Source organism: Labrus mixtus, chromosome 20 (assembly GCF_963584025.1).
Source record: "Labrus mixtus chromosome 20, fLabMix1.1, whole genome shotgun sequence".
In the NCBI taxonomy this organism is placed as follows: domain Eukaryota; kingdom Metazoa; phylum Chordata; class Actinopteri; order Labriformes; family Labridae; genus Labrus; species Labrus mixtus.
The window spans coordinates 21662339-21680565 of record NC_083631.1 but is presented as its reverse complement, the minus strand read 5'-3'; the positions used below and the strand labels follow the sequence as shown (position 1 = coordinate 21680565).

The 18227-nt window shown below is 44.6% G+C and overlaps 1 protein-coding gene across 6 annotated transcripts in view; it reads right to left on the bottom strand.

Moving 5' to 3' along the window:
* Positions 1-18227, bottom strand: part of LOC132953909 (RNA binding protein fox-1 homolog 3-like) — a 284754-nt gene that overhangs the window by 149984 nt on the left and 116543 nt on the right. The gene's annotated exons all lie outside the window — the stretch shown is intronic.

The following is an 18227-nucleotide window of genomic DNA, read 5'->3' as shown; positions in this document are numbered from 1 at the left end:
ATGAGTGAAGACTTATCGATAAAGTTTCTACCATTTGTAGATTCAGTTTGAGTTCTCTAAGTCGTCATGGCCTCTGAAGAACTCAAATCTACTGACATTGCGAAAAAGCTGTTCATCTTTTTTTACACCGGTGTTATGGTTTAAAAAGTGACCGTGTTAACTGGTGACTTCTAGCAGAATGCGTGTGTGGTTCTCGTAGTTACAACGGATGTTGAGGACGGAAAGTGTCCAAATGAATGTTGCTTTGTTTATGTTTGTTATTGTTGTGTCAAAAGTACCAATCACATATGTCTGTTACCAATGGCAACACAGTCGCTCTTTAAACCACAACACCGGGGGAAGTTGATGTAAATGTTAACTTCAGGCAGTAATAATGGAATTAAATGATTAACTGCTATCAAAGTTAACGTCTTTATTCACAAAGTGACATTTATTTTATTATCTGTGCCCCCCCCCCCCCCCTCTGATCATAACTGTGCTCTTACATAACTCTCACTTCCTGTCCGTTCACATAAATTAACAAATTCAGTGTACATTCAAAGTTTTCAATTCCTGAATGGAATCAAAGCAGGAGCTTCCATTCAAACTTTGGCTCTTAAAGATGTTTCTCATTGTAGAATCAGAGGTTCTATGAACATTCAGATCAGCATATTGCTCGACAGTATCACAACACTGCTGTAAAATGTACACAACCGCCCTCCTATAGAAGTGCCGTCCACTGCCTGTGAGCCTGGGCATCCTCGCAAACACACTCTTAATTAGCTCAGTGCCAATGAGCGGCCTTCAGCACAACGCAAACACACGCACACACGTGCCCACACACACACACACACTCACACACACATGTCCCCGAGAGTGTGATGTACTGCACACTGGCGTCCCCATGTATGTGATGAATGCAGCTTATGGAGCGGGGCGGCACAGCAAACACGGGGTCCCCATTGTAATTCCTGCACAAAAGGAGCGCTGCAAAGGCACACCAGGGGTGGAGTGAAGCAGTGCTGACAAGCAGCACATGCATTATTTAAAAACAAAAGTAAAAAATGCCCATTAAAGTGTCAGTGGTGCTTTCGGCAGTGCTGGCTTGGGCGCGGTGTGCGTATTACTGTTATTAATGGGCCAGGCGTGGGGGGCATTTCTTCAGTGTGATTGCTCTGCTGCTGTTGCTGCTGCGGTTCAAGCCCCCCCCCCCCCCCCCCCCCCCCGTTTCTTCTGTGTGTGTGTGTGTGTGGAAGAGGAACAGATACAGAGCATGCTACAGACAGAGACGGAGAGAGAGAGCGCGAGACCCCGAGAGCACAGTCAATGAGCTCCTACAGCTAATATCATTTCACATTATTGAATGCGTATTAAGGCAGAGAGCGAGAGAGACCTTGTCAGACGAATAGGAGCACCAGTGCTTATATCAAATTCTGATCCGCCGTCACGGCAACGTCTGAAAAAAAAAGCCGGGAATGTAAGTCAGCATATTGCTAAAATAAGTGCACGCAGTTTTTTCTTTGCAGTTTAAGATCAAGGGCTATACATTACCGCTCCTGACACAGCAGAATGAGGTCACTGTGCATGTTGTAATTACAGCTGGGCAAAACACACTGTGCTCGCCCCGCTGCAACACCGGGAGAGCATGCAGGACCAATAAAAGGAAAAGAGGACGCCGTTTGATCTCTCTGCTGACAGTATCGGAAAATATTTAATCAGCGGGAATAAATAAATTGAACAAAATGATCGTCTGTGTTTTGTGTGGGGATCAATTGCAGAGCGATTGTTGCACGTTGAAAATCAATGCACCGGGGTGTTTACTGTTGGTGCACAAAGACTCATCCCCTGACCCTGCTCTCTCACTATGAGGCAGTTTGTTATGATATTATTAATGGTGTTTACATGCAGCGAACAGAGCATGTAATAATCTCATTTCCACGTATTTGCATGTTGAAAATGTCACAAAGAAAAGACAGCTTCATCCCCCCCCCTCACAAACTCTGAGCATGCTTTTTACATTTAGTTTAGTTTACACAAGAAGCTCTGCACGTTTGCAGCATCTGTAGTTCTCTTCTATCAAAACCAATCGAACCTAAAGCTAAGCTGATTGGTTCACGCTTAACCTTTTTTTTTTTGGTAGTTATTCGAGCCTTTTTAGGGCTCCTCTCAGCACTTGGGTGTTCTCTCATCTGCAGAGTCGACAGCATCCAGCCCCAACCTCTGATGAATTATTAATTGTGTGATTAAAGTGTGCAGCCGTGTGTGTGTGTGTGTGTGTGTGTGTGTGTGTGTGTGTGTGTGTGTGTGTGTGTGTGTGTGTGGCTTGCAAGGAGTATAAAGGAATGCAACCTGCAGTCTTCTTTTGTATTATCTACAACTTTTTACTCCTTCACTGATTTTTTTTTTGCTTCAGCTTCAGAACAGAACATTTAACTGAAGGCAGCAGATTATTTAATAGGTAAAATCATCGAGCATGTACAATACCTGCGAGAGCACGGTGAACGGGAGGAGAGGGTATTGTTTTATTAAGTGAGTGATGCCTGGTTGAGTCTGGCTCAATTTTTCTTTTGGCTTCAAGTCAGAGTTTCTTTTTTTCTTTTTTTTCTTCTTCTTCTTCTTCCATCTCATCTCGGTGTAGACATGCATGGAGTTCATGCCGAAGCAGGATTTCAAGGCCAATACTTCGGGTTTGAACCTGCTTTATAAATTATTCTAAATGTCAATATTCAACCTTAAACTTCACACTGTTTCAAACTTTTCAAGAAGAAGAAAACCGTTGCAGCACTTCAGGCGGCCTGCACGGCTGTGGCGTTGATCATTTCTGCATCGCATCGAGATTAAATATCACGGCGATTAAATGAGATGTGATACAAAGGTTGCAAAAGTCTTCATTTTATAAACTCATTGAATCTTATCAGAAGTGAAAACTACAGTCTGTGTCTCCAACTGTAATCAACGTTTCAACACTTCTTTATATGTATATTTACAAGATATTAAAGAGAGCCTGCATCTTTAAGAAAACACAGAATGAGACTGATAATAACAAGATTAGAACGGAACTTTTATCCTGCAGAACATCGAAGTTGCTAGTTCACCACCGAGTTGTGATTGGGATCCTGAAAACATCACAGTCCCACTATTAAATTATTCACTCATAATGTTTCCATTCATGGTTTCAAACTATTTTAAGTTTAAAAATGAAGAAGGAGAAGCTCAAAAATAAGTTGCACGTTCATTTCTCTTATTTAATATTGAAGGAAAACATGATGGACTGTTGGAATGGTAATGTGCATTTTCACAGCGTTTTGATACTTAAACACAGGGTTCTGAAACGTTTCATCTCGTGACCCCCAAAAGCTTGCGACCCATCCTCCCCCCGAGGGTCCTGACCCCCACTTTGGGATCCACTGACTTAAAATAATCTGAAGTTTTAGCTCTATATGGTAAATTAAAAAAAAAAGGTTAGTATCTCCACCTTCTGTTTCCAGCCACTGATACGTTTAGAAGCAGATAAATGGAAGGAGCCATATGAGTGTGGAGTGTCAGCCTTATAGGTGACTGTGGTTATTTAGATGTATTGAGAGTACGATGCCCCCCCGGCCTCCTCCCATGCTCTCCGGCCCCCCCTCCCCTGGCTCTGTGCCGTTGGAGGTTGATAGCTCTAAGCATTCAAACTCCAGAATGTGCGGCTCACTTCTAGCAACGAGGCACATTGCTGCAATGCAATAAGGGAAAACAACACTTTTAATAATTCAGGCCCTGAGACCGTGAGGGGGGTGTGGGTGGGGGGTGTGGGTGGGGGGGGGGGGGGTGGGGTAGAGGGTGGGGAGTGGGGAGCGGGGGGTGGGGTGGGGTGGGGGGGGGGTGTGTGTGGAGGGAAGACGTCTTAAAGTACCGCAGAATGGCTCATTTAGCTCCTGCTACGCATTATTAAAGTTGTATCGAACCCCCCTCCTGGGTCTTTCCTAAAGTTTTTTTTTTTTCTTTCATTTTCCTTTCCTCTTTCCCACAAAAGCCTGCGAGGTAACCAATAACAGCTAGCAACATTTATAAACGACAGAGTATCCTGCACCTTAGAGGAGGAGGTAAATAATGGTGTAGCTCTTAATCTCTCTTTCTCCCCTGTCCTCCCCGCTCACTAGTCCTCCGGTCCGGAATTTGTCAGTGCTTTATCCTGTTTGAACCGTAATACAGAGCCCCCCCCCCCCAACCCCCCTCCGCCGTCCAGATTATTTTTCTGCCTGAGCTAAGCCCACGATGCATACAAAAACGTGGGGGAATGAACCTTGTACGGAATCAAATTGAGTCATAAAAATCGTGTCCGATGTGGCACTGATGGACGCATGATGGTACCGTTAAGGACGTGTTCAAAGGTACTGTAAACTGCCTCGGAGCCTGATTGGCTCTTTTCCTGAGCAAAGAGAGTGAATATGAATAAGAGATACGCAGGCACATGGAGAAATGGGAACACACTCCAATGCAGATGTGTGCACATTTTGTCATCCTCTGAAACAACATGTGCACACAAACGATCAGTTTGACATGTGTATGCTGATCATACGAACTTCTCAACATGTTGATACTGCCTCAGCTTTATGAATGTAAAAAAACCTCACATCTTAATCCACACTGTTGCTGTCTGACAGCATGATGTATAAAGTATTCTGTATCATCTTGATTCAGCTGCTTATAGAAGTGTTAAGATGTTTACACTAAGTGAAATGTTCAAACCAGAGACTCCATGTTTTTTGGCATGGCAGCGTCTTTCCATCCAATGGGGAATTCTCCAGATATCTCAGGCATGTTTCTGGAAACTTTGGGACGTCTATGCAAACAAAATCAGTTCCAGTGCCGTCGTTATAGCTTGATTTCACCGTTTGATTTGGACTGTAGAAAAGCACCGGCGGAGGAATTGATTTATTGACTCCGCTACAGTACGTGGCGATATGCTCACTTTCAGCAAGCTACTATAAGACCTTCTTCAGGTTGACCTATTACATCACAAACCGATTATTCGACAAACAAGTTAGCTAGCTGCGAACAGGTTGTATGCAGAGTCCCTCTGCACCTTTAAGTAAAAGCTAAAGACCCAGCTCTTTCATGAATACCTACTAACTTAATGATGATGGTCTCCATATTATTGATGATGATGATGGTAATGACGATGGTTTTTGTTTGATGACGACGACTTATAAGATGGTTTCTATACTGATTAGAGCTCTCAAGAACTGCCCTCAATGTTGTGCTTTGCCTCTGGTCACTTCCTGTCAGCACCTGTGTGTCCAATCAGACTCAAAGCTGATCGTTTGCTCTTACTGACATTGTTCCCTCTTTTCTAGATCCTTGCTTGTGTTGTTCTTACTCTCTGATGTACGTCGCTTTGGATAAAAGAGTCTGCTAAGAGAATTGTAGAATGTTGAAAGGTGGAAACATGGACATCGTTGCAGCCCCGCAGATTTCGTATGCTACGCTTTACATTTGGTACAAACGAGTTGCACGCTATCCCTCATGCTAAGGTGATATGCTAAGAGAGACAACAATGCGACAATATCGACTCTTGAGTCAAAGTCATTGGCCTGTCCAGCAAGCGCCTAACGCCTTGGCCAGTTTAGGTGTTAGGTTGATACAAATCAAGGAAGAAGTTGGCTTATTTTCTTATGAACTTATCTTTCAACCTGTTGCGTCTCCTCCTGCTGGCCATTAAACACAATGCAGAGTTTTAGACACTCCCACATTGGCACCACTTTTTGGCTGATTCTGTATAGGCTATGAAATAAAGGGTTTGGGGTGTTGGGGGGGAGTGGGGGAACAGGGATGGGGATGTGGATGTGGGACCTCTATAAATCCCTATCAAGTCAACCCCCAACAAGCTCTTTCCTTTTTGTAAAAACTTGACATTTCAGAGATACCGGGGAAGGTTTTCAGCCCCGCAGCAACAAATTACAATTATTATAATTTATGATTAGTGCTTACGTTGCACAATACAAAGAAGGGGGGAAAAAAGTAAAGGCCTATTAAAACGTCCATTTAGGATATATACACCATGAAGTGCTGCAGAGCTCTTAAATCAAAGTCTGCTGTGCTGTGAGAGACGCAGAGACACGAGACAGAGAGGAAGACATGTGGCTGTCAGGTGCTGTATGATTGGCTGATATATCGACCTCAAAATGAGGAATTAGTGTGGTCGAGTGAGTGTTGTTTATTTCTGGATTGATGGTCATGAAACACATTAAAGGGACGGTTTGGTATTTCTGAAGTGGGGTTGTATCAGGTACTTGTCGATACGTTTATTAGCCACAGGAGACGCCGGTCAGAGAGGCCCCTTTATGGAGGGAGTAAATAAAAATGAAACGTTAAGTCGTTAGAGAGAATAAAAACGTTAAAAAGAACGCCGAACACAGAAACGGCATGAGATTTTACCTGGTGCATTTCAGAAAGTTACACTTTTGATAACTGTACTGTTGTCTTTCTCCATAATAAAATGTACAAATTAAAATGCAGTGTGCCTGGAACTTTGACTTCTAAAGGTTGAATGTGTGATCCAGTAGATTGTCGCACTTGAACACCAGCATGAAACCAAAACAAACTGCTGTTTAGCGACACCTCCGACATTCTCAAGCCTCCGCTCTCCTCTAGCGACACACCTCCAACCCCGCCTCTACTCGAGTTCCTACGAAGGAGTTTAGCGCTTGGGCGGACAAAATAGTCCTCGACTTGAGCTCCAATTGCCTGTTGTGTTAGCATCCTTTAGTTTAGCAGCTGAGAAATTCAGTTTTGGAAACCCCCTACATTTTTTTTCTGCCAATTCACTAAAATCTACTAGCCAGTGTTTCCGCTGGTCCAACTTTCAAAGCACCTCTTCACCTCATATCCACCGTTTGATGAGAGGACATCAAAGCAAAACCCGTCCAGCCGGCCAGTCATCCATCCCAGCCTCGACGTCAGACAAAAACCAGTCGTGCTGCAGCTTCATCTCCCGCCGAGTGTCAGACTCTGACGTGCTTCCTGCTTCTGCCATCTAGGCTGACTAAACACACACACACCCTGTTTTTCTTCAAAGCTATGCAAATTAGCCACGTTGCTAAGTGGATTCCTCTTCCTTTTTTTTTTTTTTTTTTTGCAAGCCGCAGGGCCAATTTTTCTATCTACAGAATGTATACACACACCTACATACAGTAGAGAGCAGAACCCCACGGGGGGTTCTCGGCGGTCTTCCCCTTTCTCATAACACAAGCCTGCTTTAATAGATCAGTTGTTGAATCTAAAGTGAAAGGAATGTACATTTCTCTGCAGCAGGGAAATTAAAAAGGGCAAAACCAGGCGAGGAAGGGAGGGAGGGGGGTAGCTTATGAGGATGAAAACATAGCAGGGATCCAGAACAGAAAAACACACTTGTTCTGTGATCACTACACGTTTACTATATGGTCCAAAAGTATGTGGATAACCCCTCCACCTTCTTTTCTTTTGGCACTCTGTCTAAGATCCAATCAAGCGGCCGATGGAGCAAAACCAGAACTTCGCACACAGATCCTTTGGAAACCCCCATTTATACTGTATACTTCTGTGCTCTTCCATCAGCTAACTCGGACCTCGTGCAGAAATAAAACGATGGGAGCTGACAGGAGGGACTCCACATAAAGTCTGAGTGAAAAATGTGTCTGTTTGCGTTCACACATGCAGCTCGTTTTTTTAGGAGTTTTGTGCAAGTGTGAACAAGGCTGATGCAAAGTATGATCATGGTTGCAAAAAATCTGTGACTTGCTTTAGTGTCAACATGTTTAGTTTTAGCTTAGAGAGTTAATAATAATGAAGTACATTCAAACCAGTTTCCAGTTTATTTCCCTGTCTGTGTCCTTCCTTCCCTTCATTTGACACTTTTTTCTCTGTCCCTTCAAGGAGTCTCTCCTCGTTCCCTTTAATCTCTCCTCATTAGTGCACGGGCGTGTTCACTTTACGGTGGACAGATTAATAAGTCATCACCTGCACTGGGGTTATATTCACCACCTACAGTACCAGCAAAGAAGACTGCATGGACAGGTTGTGGGAATGTCTGGTTATAACTGGTAAAAATGAGTGGCAGTAGTACTGTGACCCCCTCCTGCTTCTAATGAGATGCAGCAGGGGGGGCGGGGGGATGACAGGAGAAGGGCTGTTTCTGTAGTCATCAACATCATTACAATAATGATTATTATTGGTAGAAGAAAAGTGTGTTTTGCCGTCGTAGAATTGCACTTAAAAAAACAGCGACCCTATTTGCTGCAGTCATTTCCATTCTGTCTTATCATTATCTCTTCATTATCATTATCACCATTACGATCGGTCACAGCATTATTATCCTAATTGTTCTCAGCATCATGGTAACATACTGCAGCTAATGACAACCCCAAGATGTGCAGACAAGGGGGGGGGGGGGGGGGGGGGGGTTCGTAATGCAGAAATAAATAATGCAAAAAAAAAAAAAACGACCAATGAAAGCTCTCGTAACTGCCCATCTGGCTCGAGATGGTTCTGCAGAAACAAACGAGAGGTTGGAAACCAAAAGCTGTTTTGATGTCTCAGTCTGGATGCACGCTGGCAACAGGAGAGGGCCTCGGGATTCCATCAGACTATTGATTGCTACCAACGCTCGAGTCCTGCTTTACCACCCTTATAAACAATCTCTCTGTCAAGCACACTATAGGGCAACAAATGATTTTATTTCATAGATTTTTGGATTTGGCTGATGAATTATGCATTGATGTTCGTACCCTTGGTGCAAGAGAGAGGAGGTAGAGGGTGTTGAAAAGGAGAAGACAAAGGAATGCATCATGCTCCGGCCTGTATACATGAATGGTTTCTCTTACAAAAGGTTTTTTTTTCTCTTTCTTTCTCCCCCTCCTCTAACCTACATCAGCCATGCTTTGTCAACATCAGCTGAGTGAGAACTCCCAGGTGCCGACAAATCTCCTGTAATCTGCCAGACCTCCCCTCCATGTCCGGCGCTGTTGTTTCCTGTATCCTTCTAAGTGTTATTGAGTCTGCAAACTCTGAAAAATTGTTATCAATTTGGGTCCAGCCCAGCACCTGTGAAAGGGAACAGTATGGCAGGTTTTTTTTTTTTTTTTTACCAGTTACAAAAGGACTTTAGTGCCACACACTCTTGGCCCAGATGTTGCGGATAATGGTCGACAGTAAAACTATAAAGAAAGATGCTTACAGGCGGTAAAAATTTCACCGTTTATATTTTGTGATGTTCCATTGTTTTTTGGAAGGTGTTAAACTCTGGAGGTCAATTACTGCTTCCTGATTTATATAAGTGGAGGTGTGTGTGTGTGTGTGTCTGTACTGGGACAGAATACATGGGCTGAAATGCAATCAGAAAAAGATTGTATCCTGATAAAAGCCCAAATATATTTTACCACATCATCAGCAAATTACTATTTCAGATCACAGGAAACGAAAAGGCACTTTGACAAACTCAGTTTTTCTCGGTGTCCCTTCTCCTTATCTCTTGGCAGGATGATCCGATACAAATCACAAGTAGTTAAAGACTTGGGTCTGTTGCATTATTTGAATGAATCACCAGGTATATGATAATCTACAGTAGCTCTGGATAAACGACTGAGTGTCAGGATCTCATCGTTCTTCCAACAGCTTTCTCATTATTCCCAATATCAGCTTTGTCTTCTTTTGCAGATTTTAGTAAACATCAACTACTTCATTCTGGGTATTTTATTCAACCTGCTGGCCATGGTTCAAACCAAAACTTGGCTTGAAATGTTTTTCTATCAATATCAGAGATAGCGTTTTAGATAGCTGAGATGCTACTATTGGTTCTCAAAGCTATGAATGCAATGTTCAGCCTTAGCCAGTGTTAGCCATGCAGCACTAGCTGGACACTTTATTTTTGCAGGCAGATGAAAACTACAGGGTGGCACCCAATACAAAGTCAGTGGAGAGCCATGGAAAGATACCCTGCTGGTTGGGGCGGGATTTAAATTAGCTTGATTCATGAATGTGTGCTTTCAAGTTCAGCTCTCCGTCACAAACGCTCGGACAGAAATTAGGAAAAGGGCTTTTGGGTACTCTGCACCCTCAGCCTGGAATCTGTTGCAGAATGGCTTAAAGCTCAAGGGAGCTGGTGTCCTAATCTAAAATGAAAGACATGAAAAGCAGATTCTATAGGATGTCGATGTTTTAGCTCGGCTGTTTGAACAACTGACTCCCAGATATGACTCATAGATGGTTCTATTTTGAATCCAAAATTTAGCGCTTTGTAAATTGTACCTTGTCTGTCTTTGTATTTCCGTCTGTAACTTTGTGTTTTTGCTGCTGCCTGTCTTGGCCAGGACTCCCTTGAAAAATAGGTTTTTAATCTTAATGGGACCAACCTGCTTAAATAAAAACAATAAATAAAAAAAAGCAAGCTATATGGTGGCCACAGGTAAATCTCTGGTAGGAAGCTGGGTAGGGTCTACAAAATATCAAAGCAGATTGATGAGTCTGACCTCGTAGCGTACCCATCCAGACGGGGTTAAATCTAGTCAAGAGAGGCAAACAAGCTTCTTCACAACAGCTGATTTTCCAACACGATGCCTTTTTGCTACTTGTGATAAAATGGAATAACAATGCAGCTTCATTTTCTGCATGCAACAGCACCGGCGGAATATTAACTTTAATGTCATTCTCTCTCGTCTGTGAGACGGAGGCTGAATAATGTAGCAGTGGTAGCTCACTTCCTGAAAAAAAAAAATCGCCAAAATCACAGGGGGATGATGATTGTTGCATCGCGCCTGGCATTTCACTCGTATCCAGTATCGGACCAAGGCGCTCTCAATTGCACCCTGGGGGCTGGAGCTCGCTAACTGAAGAGAAAAACCAGGTCAACTGGTAGGGGAATTGTGTCGTTATCTTTATATGTGCAATGCTGCAGTCTATGCAGTGGCACAGCACCTCGCGAGCAGATCGCTACGTTTTACAAAGCAATCAGGGCCTGTTATCGACGCATGGGTAGCAGGGCTAAACTACAGTAATCCACTTCATGTTTACTAATGAACCGCCATTTAGTGAGGCAGCTCCATTCTGCATCGGGCTGAGGGGTGGGGCAAGCACTTGTGTGAATTTTCGAGTGAGGAAGCGCAGGGCCTGAGGGGGCGAAGCGGCGGCAGCCTCCCGCCCCGGACTTGACATCCCATCATGAGGGGGGCCTGCTGGCTGGGCCGCTTGCTGGCGATGCAGAGTCTGTTTGTTGTGCATCCATCAACCCCGGTGTCCTGCCCAGGAGCCGATCGATAGCCAACACAAAAGCTCATTGATGACAGACAGCTCTTGACAAACATATAGCATTTTTTTTCTGTCTAGTATAGCAATAATCTCCAAGGTCACTGTGAGACATTCAATGGTGGCCGGGGGAACGCGAGGAGCTCATACCAAGTCATCTCTTTCTGTGTCTTTTCACATGGGGGGTGGGGGGGGGACAAAAAAAAAGAAGAAGGCCTGATGCATTTTAAGTCAGCGCTGAAAGCTCTTGGCACATTGTTAGGCGGCCGTACACAGGAATGAATGAAAAGCACAGGCTCTTGACAAGTGGTGAAGCTGCCTTGACATGTCGCTGACTGACAGCAACCCCCATCCCCCCCACCCCTCCCAAAGGACAGATTACTAACTTGATACTTAATGGAGTAATGGAGGACCAAATTAGTGGTAAGTTTTGGTCAGCACAAGCTCAAATAAGACCAGCAGGTTATGTTTCTGGATTGTTTGTGTGAGAAATCTCAACGTTCTGTTTTCCCTTTTGTAAGTCTGTGTGACAGCTGAGACGGACAGCACACGCACACACATGCAGACTACAGGTGTGTTAGGGCACAGACTTGGAGTTATAATAGGAGGGCCAGGCTCCCCCCCCCAGGCCATCCTGCCAGCTGGCCGGACTGAGTGTGAGTGATGCCCAAGCGAGGCAGCCCCATTAGGGAAGTGCTGGTGGTGAGTGCAGGATAGCTCAGGTAATTAAAGCCAAACCAAAGCAGGCAGGCGAGGCGGGGGCTCCCAGATTTATGTGGCTGAGTAATGCACATACTGAAAGGCAGCTCGCCGTCCAAAAAGGCCTCCCTCACTTACAAACAGTCTCGAGAGGCATTAGCTTCCTCACCACTCTGATGCAGCCTATTACTCTCGCTCGCTCCATCTTGTTCCTCGGGTTTTTGTTTTGAATCTGTGCTCCACTGGCGAGACTCTATCTGATAAAAACATCCACTTCGACACGATTAAGACTTAGATTTGGATTTCGCTCAGTCTGACATGATGATCAAATCTATCCGGGGAGTGGATTTGAGACATTTGTTTGAGAAATGGGTATAGATGCTCTTTAGCCTTTAGCGTCACAGTGAAAGAAGTCCGCCTTGTTAGGGCCCTATTGAAACCCAAAGAAATATTATTATCATAGTTTCTGCAAAAATGAATCACATTTTTGAGGTGGGGAGAGACTTTATTTCTCCTTTGGTCTACTAAGCATTAAACTCTGAGCTGATAGGGACCACTCACCCCCCCCCCCCCCCTCCCCTCCCTCTTATGTGAACTCTACTTGATCTTTGCTCTGAATTAAAGAGAAAATTATATCTGAGCGAGCCTAAGTGCATCTGTGATATTTTTCGCCACACCTTGTCACATTCCTCCCCCCCCCCCCCCGACGTCCATTAACATGATGTCGAACATTTTGGAAAACGATAACAGCATGTCTGAGTGGTTGATACCCCTTCTGAAGTCAAGACTGTCAGGAAACTGTCAGAATAAAAAATCTTAAAAGATGAAGCTCTCAGAGGAAACCAACCACACTCGGCGTTGAGGTTTCTTGGTCGATCACACCTGTCAGCCTGTACATCACTTACTCATGTGGCTCCTTGTTAGCCATCTGATGACGTGGCTAGCTTTTGGACTACCTTGCTTCCTTAGAACAGCTTATGTCTGACCATTGCTTAACCCAGCATTGGCGGTCAGATAGATATGCTGGAGAGTGGATCATCTCAGATACTCAAACAGAAAAAGCAGAGATCAGGGGTGACTGTACTGTAAAGGTAGCGTATACTAAATCCAGCCTGCTGTCAGATCGCATTTCAATCCCATCTCCACAGATGGAAAGATAGCCCTGGACATACAGACATATCAGATGGACAATGCTTAGATTGTCAAACAGAAAAAAACAGATGAGCGGGAGAGAATGAGAGACGGCTATAGCGAGTCCTCTGGAGAGGCAGCCGATGAGGAGGAAAAAAAAAGCCAGATGGGTAGACAGGCATAGAGTAAATCATGGAGGAGCTCCTCAAAGCCGGGGCAGTATGGAGGATGGCAGCGCGGGTTGGGAAGAGTTAGCCGCAGTGTGCGCCGGCTAGCATTATCAATGCTGACAGGCAGACAACCCGTTTATAAGGAAAGGAAAAAAAGCATCAAGGAAATCCTGCTCTTGTCTATCCCCGATTGAATTACTGCCTCGGTCCAAAGATGGGGAGGTAAAGGGTGAGGCGGGGTGAGGAAGGAAGGGGGGGGGGGGGTGTAATATTCTTTGATGAGAAGGGCCTGCTCCAAAAGCGTACAGAAAATGTATATCCGTACAGTGCCTCCCTAAGGGCTCACATCTCACAACTTGGCCCATCTATTTTTATTTGTTCCCCGTGCTTCTAGTTAATGCAGTGCTGCAGCCCACAAAATGGAGAGAGGGGAGAGGGAAGAAATAGGGAGGGGAGGGGGGGCAACAAGATGCACTGCTGGGAGGGAACAGGGTGTAGATCGCATGACCCCTGCGATGTTGTCGGAATACTAATGTCACACAAAGTTCCCTGGCAAACGGATACAAAGAAACAAAGTGCGTATAGGGGAATGAGTTCGGGAAAACACACTCAACACACTCAGGTGTGTGTGTGTGTGTGTGTGTGTGTGTGCTTGTGTGCACATGAGCACACACGTGCACGACGTCCTCACTTTTCCCCAAAACTCACGCAAATGGTGAAGTCCCGGGAAGCCCTAAAGGGGGGAAAATGGCTGCCAAATGAGACCCCCGAAGGGCTGCCGAGGAGATGACAGGAATTTTGGATGAGCTGCAGAGTTTGGTTTCATCCAACTTAACCAAACATGCCGTCTAATTGGGTTGTTGATTGGGATCCTACTCGACATACGAGTGCTGGCAGCAAAAAGAAAGTCATGTAGGAAATGAAAACCAGAAAACACAAAAGTTAAGCCAATCTCAGCTGACTTATTTGGATGTAAAACCAGGAGGCAGAGCCCCTTCAAATGTCAATAGTCATGCCACAGTGCACAGGAAAGAGAGGACTAGACAAAAGATATGAGTACTGTACAGTTGGGGAAAGTTAGAGCAGGAAAGCCGCCGTCAAACTGTGATGGATGCTTACACTGAAGAGTTCTGGAAAGAAGTTATTCAACAAAGAGTCCCTCTGTACCTTTAAGAAAAAGCTGAAGACCCAGCTCTTTCATGAATACCTACTAACTTAATGATGATGGTCTCCATATTATTGATGATGATGATGGTAATGACGATGGTTTTTGTTTGATAACGACGACTTATAAGATGGTTTCTATACTGATTAGAGCTCTCAAGAACTGCCCTCAATGTTGTGCTTTGCCTCTGGTCACTTCCTGTCAGCACCTGTGTGTCCAATCAGACTCAAAGCTGATCGTTTGCTCTTACTGACATTGTTCCCTTTTTTCTAGATCCTTGCTTGTGTTGTTCTTACTCTCTGATGTACGTCACTTTGGAGAAAAGCGTCTGATAAGTGAATTGTAGAATTGTAGAAGAAAGAGAAAACAGAAGTTTATCCTATTTAGAAAGTCGGTTAAGTTTTTTGTCTTCTGGGACCACAGGTGGAGTTTCATTTGGAAGGTACTACCTGGACAGGTCGTATCCACAAAATCCTGAGTGAAGATAGTCGTTCATAACGCTTAGAAAACCAGTATTAAAAGATGATATGAGATTATCATGTAAAAGCTTGGATTAAAATAGTATTGTAGGCATGTAAAAAGTTACTTCTATGGACGACTAGGAATCTTTGCATTAAAAAGACTCAATAAAACCCAAAAGTGGGCTCTTTGTAGCTTCACAGGCATCCATATATTCCACCAAACACCAGCGCTGCAGCTCTCAAGAGAGAATGATGCCCCAGCAGAAACTGTTGTCTGACTGCTGATACGTCGCCAGCGAGCAAGGAATAGGAAATGATGCATAAGTATCAAGGATTTACCGTCACATACAGTAGGGCTGTCACCACACAGAGGTGCATCCTGATGATATACGCCCTCCAATCCCTCCATTTCTACTCAATGTCTTTATAACTCCGCATTAACCCAAATCCCCGGCTGGCACTGGGAGGTTTCAGTAGGGGGGTTTGAAGGTGGGGGTATTTCCTCAGTCACACCTGCCTATTACACTTGCTACTCAACTTAATGGCACTTCCTGGCAACCCCCAGAACGTCTTGGGTCGAGGATCATTTTCTTGACAAAATGGCTCTACCCAGGAAGCTACTGCAATATTCTTTTTTGAAGACTTGTGCAGACGTGTGTTTGGGTTGGAAAAACCGACTCTTGGCAAAGGAATCCACACAACGGCTCTCGTTATTATCCATTCCCTCTCACTCAACACCTCGGCTGGTATCAGAAGGTGACACAGCTTGAGACGTAAAACAATGCTGCTTTTTAAAAAGTGAGGGAAACAATCCAGAAACAGGAGGGAAGGCACATTCAAATCCCGCCTATTCATTTATACTTCAGATACTAAGAGATATAAACACAATCATGTGACTGTAACCATTAACACAAAGCAACTTACTCATTAATCGAGACGGACCATTTGGAATGAGCTAATTGAGCACACGCTGCTTAGCTAATCCCACGCATTCCTGTACGCCATTGATTTCATTTGACCATTATCGTCTGAGGTTGTGACCAAAATTAGATGCAGCCCGGCTAATTATCTGACAGTCGGGCAGCTAATTATCCGGCTGTAGCGAGACACAGAGACAAGAGAGGGGGAGAGACAAACCTCCCACCACCTCTCGACAGCTATAGCAAACTAGTCATCTGAGAGGGTTGTGATAGGGGACCGCGGCGACAGGGAGGGGGGGTGGGGTTGGGGGTTCAAGGTGTGGTGATTCGACGTAGAATCTGAAGCTAAATGTAAAAAAAAAAAACAAAGAGGGGTCTTGATCACTCTCGCTTCATAATGAGTGAGGATAAAGAGAGAAAAAAACAAACAACAGAGAAACATGAGAGGTGATGCTCGGCCTGTTTCTCATTTGATGAAAATTATCTCCATCGTTCACCTGACGGCAGGAGGACTCTGCAGACAGAGCCAGCAGACCGTAACACACACTGTGTAGTCAGCCCAGCCAAACAAATGATTGGAAGATGATGCATAATAGCAAATTAGCGCTGGCACCGCTACCCCGCAGATCAAGTGCTGGTTGGTCTTTTTGTTCGGCGCGAGAGTCGTGAGGGGATGACAGGGGGTTTGGAGTGGGAAGTTGGGGGGATGTGTTGGGAGATAACTCGGAAGGGTCAGAGGTTTTAGGGATGAACCTGCCTCAGATACGCTTGTTAACCACGAGGCTACGCCCAGCTGGCTGCTCACACACAGGAGTGAGCTTCATATACCTATCCTAACAATGATGGAGTATCTCCTTCAGTCTATTTACGTCAAGCGCTGAAGTAAATCTCATCTCAAACGAAGTCACTGATTAATCCAAAAATATGAAACACTATTTGCTGCTTTTCGGATATCATGTGACTTTTTTATCATGGGTTTTGTTGGTACTTTAAAGGCTTTATATGTGATTTTTTGATCCAGCAGATGAGCACCAGCATGAAACCAAAACAACTCGCGCTGCATTGTTGTGTTAGCATGCTAATGCGAGCGATCTTTATTATGCTCGTATCTTCACACTGCATGTAAATTTACCTGAAATGAGCGTGATCTAGAAACACAGTTAAGCAGTGAGTACAGTATGTTATTCTTCTTTTCTCTAGTCCCTCAATTAAACAACTTTTATACGCGAGGGGAGGAGTCAGCCGGCCGTCCAGGCGATGTAAACAAAGTGAAGATAGGACTCTGAAAACTCTGAAAACATCACAGACAGTGGGACTCGGGTGTTACACCCATTGTAGACAGGCATGACTCACAGAGTTATTTTCAGAGGATATACTTGATTTATATTATATTTAAGTGTGAAAAATTTAAATCTTTGAGTTTTCAATCATTCAATACAGCACTGAATGTCTTGTCTTGCTGATCACTTATTTGACCCAGAAACTTCTTGAACACTGTTGCTTACACAGTAAACAATCCACATGCATCCATAAGACACTGCAGATATCACCAAATAACTTTTTGTTTTTCTTCTCCTGTAATGCATGACCCCGGAAGTACCTTGACAGGAAGCCCCCGGCAGGCACAGGTTGCTGATGGGGCTGGGCCGCCTGGCTCTCTGTAAACAATTGGCCTGTGTTTGTGTGAGCGATGGGCACATCGTTTGTTTTGCTAATGGGTGTTTTTCTCCTTCACACTCCGCGGGGAGTGCTGTCTAATGAGCCGCCCACCCGCGCTTTTCCCTCCCGCAGCCCCTGTGCCCTGAGTGTGCGGCTTTAACCCTGGTGCAGAGGAGGATGGATCACAGGGGCTGGGGCTACTTATACACTCAAATACACATATATGCAAAAAGCCCCCCAAAAGAACAAGTGAGGCACACTCGACTTAACTCAACAGAAGAGAGCGGGACTGATCTAAAAATATGCTTTATGGCATATGTTACACATCTTTAATTATTGATAAGCAAATGCAGAGCAAACACACCCACGTGAATATCCCGTGTAACTATTCCCAGGCTAATGCACAGAGATCTTTGCTAACACATGTGGACACTGGTGAACTCGGTAGCTCTAGCTGTACCGCTCTCTAATGCACCAGAGAGGAAATTAAATATACATGTGAACCTATGAAGCCGGGGCATCCGCCTCCTTAGTAACACATCTCACAGGGTATGTCACGCAAAGGCTGTGGATGATGAAGGAGGAGCGCAGTGATCAAAAGCCTCGGCCTATATGTATAAGCGTGCGTGTTTATGCGCCATCATTAACGTCGTCCTCGCTCCTTGATTACCGTGTCCCTGCTATTTTTTACATAATCAAGCCGAATGTGGTTTGCAGACGATAACGAGCATTACACAGTGACCCGATGTAAAAGCATAACAAGTGATCAACGTGCCTGCAGTCA